The 5,334-nt window shown below is 45.5% G+C and overlaps 1 protein-coding gene across 11 annotated transcripts in view; it reads left to right on the top strand.

Moving 5' to 3' along the window:
• Positions 1-960, top strand: part of LOC117833457 (uncharacterized) — a 46,028-nt gene extending 45,068 nt beyond the window's left edge. For all 11 annotated transcript variants that reach the window (XM_072295595.1, XM_072295594.1, XM_072295593.1 and 8 more), the window contains 2 exons: positions 101-461; positions 550-960. The gene's annotated coding sequence lies outside the window, so the exon portion shown is untranslated. The remainder of the gene's footprint in view (positions 1-100; positions 462-549) is intronic.
• Positions 961-5,334: the final 4,374 nt, after the last annotated feature.

Raw genomic sequence — 5,334 nt, 5'->3', positions numbered from 1 at the left:
GTATTGAGAATCTTTTATGCAATGTTGTGCGCACCCTTAGTGCCTAGTGATCAATCTTTTTTCCTAACAGATAAGTAAGTGTCTTCATGTTGTCTTTCAGGTGGCAAGAGGCCGAATGATGCATTATTGCAATGAACCCCACAATTCGGTGCTTTTTAGCCACAGATCTGCTAAGGCATTGAGGTGTGTTGTTATGTTATCTTGGCCTATTTCTGGACATCGGACCGCTATCCTTGGTCATATCTCACACCGTGGTAGAACCATGCCTGATATATCTGGAGACAATCCCTATGGTTTCACAATGAGATTGACTGAAGTTGATATTACCTCTGAGTCTGGAAGTTCAGGAGCTCCATGTTTTGATGGATGGGGCTATAGTGTTGGAGTGCTACATGGTGGCGATGGGCGCTTCTCATACTTTATTCCTCTGAATGTGGTTAGACAAACTTTGGCACAGTGGGGTAAGTACCAACACATCCCGTTGCTTTATTTCGTTACATTTAAAAAGGGTTGTATAAGTTTCTAACGTTGATTTTGTTGTATTTGCAGGTTTTGTCATGTATGCTGATGAATGATTCTGAAGCCTTCCGAAGGCTTTGCTCCAGAACTACCTCTTTCAGTTGATCTCCACATACAACATTTATCTTTCCACCAACTCTGTAACAAGTCCGGTTACCTGCAGTATGTGTGCTTGGGGTCCTGTGCAACCTTGAGCTGAGCAGTAGTTTTCACTTTTCACTATTCTTGTAGCTATTTACAAACCGCGTCCTGTTCCCGTTTAAAGATTGGGGGAATCTGGTCATCTTGTAGCCTGAGCTATTGCGTTAGTTTCTGTTCTTGTCAGTAATCGGTGAAATTGAGTGTGGATGTCGATGCCACTAACTAGCTGCTGACTGTGCATCCCATCCTGCTTAACTATGGTCAAAATTTAAACAAAGTGCTGGCAATGGTTTTGGTTGAGCTAAGTTTCAGAAATTCCTACTTATTCACCACGAACAGATATCCGAAATGACATTCTGAGACAGTACGCACGCTTGACTGGTATCCTTGCTTAGGACTAGGTGTTCTCCTTCCACTGGTAAGACCGCATTTCATGGGCACAAGGTCACATTCACGCGAGATACACGCCTGAAAGTTTGTTAGTTCGTCCTGTGTTGTTGCATACATGAGCAGAGCACTACTAAGTAATGGCAGTATAGCACAGAGTAGTCCAAGAGCAGCAGAGCACGCTTGCGCTAATTTCCGAACACGCTTAGATTTGTTGCCTGATCGACCATACCCTTGCAGCACCCCTCCTCATCAAAGAGGCTCTAATGATATGGGACTTGCTGGTCGCATATGTTGATCTGCATCCAGCAGCCACATATCCATCAACAAGAGTGCACACGCATACTCATCCTAGCTTGATTGCAGGTAAAAGAGAAACCACTTCCAAGTTTGTCTGATAAGATTTTACACCTGATTTATTTTCCCCAGCTTGTCGCCAACAGATTTGTCACCTGCATCACTGCATTGGACTTCGACCGCCAGTCAAGACGTGAGTACAGCCTGTCAACCATACATCCCTGGGCCCACCGGAAGGTCTGTACGGACCCACTCAAGGGGACGTACTCGAGACGTATCAGGACATGAATACTATGCTACAGGGCAACGTAGACTACACGGAACCCCTGAAGGACTAGTCCGAACACAAGGAAACTACTCTGCCGAGTTAGAGTAGGACTCTATAGTCTTGTCCGACTAGTACGCTTGGACCAAAAACTACCCTGTCACCCTGCTCCCCTGATATATATAGGGGTGGGCAGGGATCCCCTCAAGACAAGTTCAATCGAGTACAAGCATACAACACACAAGACGTAGGGTATTACGCGATCTAGCGGCCCGAACCTGTCCAAATCGTGTTCCCACGTCACATCGACTCCTTGATTTCGGCGACACCCACCAACCAAAACTCTATCTCGGGTATTCTCTGCGTTAAGTCTGAGGACCCCAGCACATCTATTCCTCTAGTCTAAGGGTCAGCTCATAAGTTTCGTCCATCCGACCCTCATATCTTGATCTCCACCAACTCAAGCAAACCTCCCCACTTTTCCCGTAACTTGCCGCAAGTTTCTGGGCTAAAACTTGCTAGTATTGCTGTTGAAATAACCGTCTAAATGCTAACCCATGCATTGCATTCATGTAGAGCTGCGTCTCGCCGACGGCTTCTACGAGCTGCACCCGGCGCCAGAAGACAAAGGTGTAGCCGAGCCCCTACCTCCAGAAGCCGAAGCCGCCCAAGCAGAAGAGCAGCCTCCTTCCTTCTCGCTTGAAGGCAAGCCCCGGATGCATGAACCCCCTATGTTTTACCAAACTTGCGCATGCCTTCTTTATCTTGTTTGTGCATTTACGTATAGGAGTTGTTTGGAACCATAGATGCATGACTTAGTTCCCTGTTTCGAACACTAGCTGTTGGACCGAGTAGTTGCCATGCTTAACTAGGAAGCGGTAAAAGCCGAGTGATCTCCTGTCACTTGCGAGTTGTAGGAGTTGGTTGTTTTCCTTCTGTTGCAACTATAAGGACGATGGACGGGGCAGGGTTTTGGGTAACTCTTTGGTGGTTGGCTGATCGCCCCGTCTGTCTATGAAACTTGCTAAGGCCCGACAGTGGTGGTGTTCATGATCAAGTGTTTGAAAGTACTAACCTCATACTTATTATGGGATGAGGAAGCCGAGTACCGGATTGAACCTAGACGTGAGCGGTTGCCCCATTGTCCTTGGAACGGAGTTCCCCTGCGGCCGCACGTGGTGGCAAGTGTGGTCACAGAACGGCAGAGGCCAGGTCTGTGGAACATTGCACCAAAGGAAATGGGCCCGACACGGGTTAGGGGACTGATGGGGAAGGCCGACATAGGAAGCGCCCCTCGGTGGTGCGCGGATATCGTGAGGTTAGGTTCACCATGCATGGTTAAAGAACTCGAATCGATTCGTCTGCCTCTCACAGTTTGAGACTGCTTGATCGCTATGTCACCCTGAGTAATAAAGGAATCTGATGATGACATGGTCTTGATGATGATGTACATACCTTTTGATTGGTTCTATGCTTGCTTAGAGTAGGTTGCAAACTTAGACCGGATAATGAACTTAGAACCTGAGCTAAAACTCGAAAGTAGGGATACACCTAGTGCTTTTGGCAAACAAACCCCTCAGCCTAAGAGCCTTGCATGTCTAGAATGGTGGAGTAGCTCTACTCTCTGTCGGTTAAGTCTTGTTGAGCTTAGTAGCTCCGCCTTATTGTGGCTCTTCTTTTTTTCAGGTGAAGTTGCTGCTCTTGAGCCCTCCTCTGTTGGCACTTGGCCGCCCCAACTCCCTCCGGGTTGGACGGTTGAGTGGGATCCCTCCTCGGACGGCGAGGAGAGGGATCACTGATGTCCTGGTTGGCCTCACCAGGGATGTCCGACCCCGATGAAGTAGCCTCCGCTTGTTGTTTACCTCCTGTTGTTTTTCTTTGAACCTTGCAAAACTCTGATGTTTATTTTAGTGTTGAACTAAATGGTCAATTGTTTAACTCAGTGGACTTGTTGTATTCTCTGGAACTGCTCACATTCGTGTGAGTTTGCTAACTCGGTCCTGTTCAAGTGGTTAAATCAGATGAAATCCGACGGCACTTCGTGTTAACTTGGCTAAGGCATGAGTGTCGCATATTAGGTGACTTAATCATGTTTAATCAAGCTAATTCGAAGTGGATCCGCCACACATGAACTAATTAGGCTTAATAGATTCGTCTCGTGAATCAGCCACGACTTATGCAATTAGTTTTATAATTAGTCTATGTTTAATACTCCTAATTAGTAACCAAACATTTGATGTGACATGGACTAAAAATTTAGTCAGGGAAACCAAACGGGCCTTAAGTCTCTGTAGTAGCTAATGACCTATGTGCCCATCATTAATGTCCGGGATAGGGTTGTGGAGGGGTAGGGGTTGGAAAGTGCTGTTTTCCTGGTGGGGCCCACAGTAAATATGCCTCGTAAGCACCTCTTAAAGGGGCTTATGGGCTTAGGCCACTCTTAGTGAGAGTTTCCTGGAGAGTTTCATGAGCATTATTTTTCATACCACATCACCAACAAAATCTCTCCAAAGGGACATGCTATGCAAGCAGAAGAACTCAACATTTCAGTACCACTGGCTGCTGCCACCCTAACCTTGTCAATTTCTGAAATTGGCAGATTCTGTTTCAGGGCAAATTTAGCATTAACAAAAGAGACATCACTACCACTATCAACCAAAGCAGTAGCAAAAACGCTCCCCAGTTGCAGTCTCAATGTAAATGTTCTTGCCTGTGAAGATATACCAGTCAAAGCATGCATTGATATTTGAACTGTAGGGATTTGTTCAGCATCTTGATATTCTCCTTCATCTGAAGTTTCTCCATCTTCAACTAAAGCCATTTCTTCTTTTCCATCTTTTTGCATCCACACCCCTGAGAAAATGTGCTTGCCTTTACAAACTTTTGCATGGCCAGGTACCCAGGGTTCTTTGCACTTGAAACATTTTCCAGCAGCCTTAAGTCCAGCAATATTGTTTTGAACGCTTTCTTTATCTTTAGGATTCTTGGTCCAAACTCTTGGTGGTTTGAAGTTGCCTCCGAAAGGTTGTTGTTTCCTAACTGGAGGATGAGCTTGTTCCAGCCTCCTAGCATACCAGATTGCATTGGTCGATGAAGTTGGCTTGTGACATTGTAGGTGGTGTTGAATTGGCTCTTGTAAGCCTGACACAAAGCTTGTAATGAAATAGAACTCTAGAAGAGAAGGATTGTCCCTTTTTACTAATGCCATCAATTCTTGAAACTTGGCAACATAGTCTTCGACAGAGGTGGTATGCTTTAAACCATGAAACCTGGCAATCACTTCATAAGAAGACTCCTCATTAAACCTGTCACTAAGCATCCTACAAAAATGGTGCCAAAGTAGTGTATTTGCGTTGCAGCCAGTTCCTCTCCACCAAAATTCAGCTCTGCCCACCATATACATAATAGCAATTTGAACTCTGTGTTCATTTGGAATTCCCACCAGCCCAAAATATTTTTCAGATTTCCTAATCCAGCCATCAGGATCAGTTCCATCAAACTCAGGGAAAGCAAGCTTTGGACCATTAGCTATTAACTTTTGTTGCATGTGTAGCTGATTAACAAAGGGGGAATGAGATGTAGAGTGCTGCTGCTGATTGTAGGTGTTTGCCGAAATTGGAATTTGGCCAAACTGGCATTGATGTGGGGCTTGCTGCTGTGTGGGAAAAGTCTCATAGTGATTTTGATCTTGTTCAGCATCAAAAGGAATATTAGCTTGATTGTAA

The sequence above is a fragment of the Setaria viridis genome, chromosome 8, assembly GCF_005286985.2.
Source record: "Setaria viridis chromosome 8, Setaria_viridis_v4.0, whole genome shotgun sequence".
Lineage (NCBI taxonomy): Eukaryota > Viridiplantae > Streptophyta > Magnoliopsida > Poales > Poaceae > Setaria > Setaria viridis.
The sequence above is the reverse complement of the archived record's forward strand: the minus strand, read 5'-3'. Positions and strand labels throughout refer to the sequence as shown.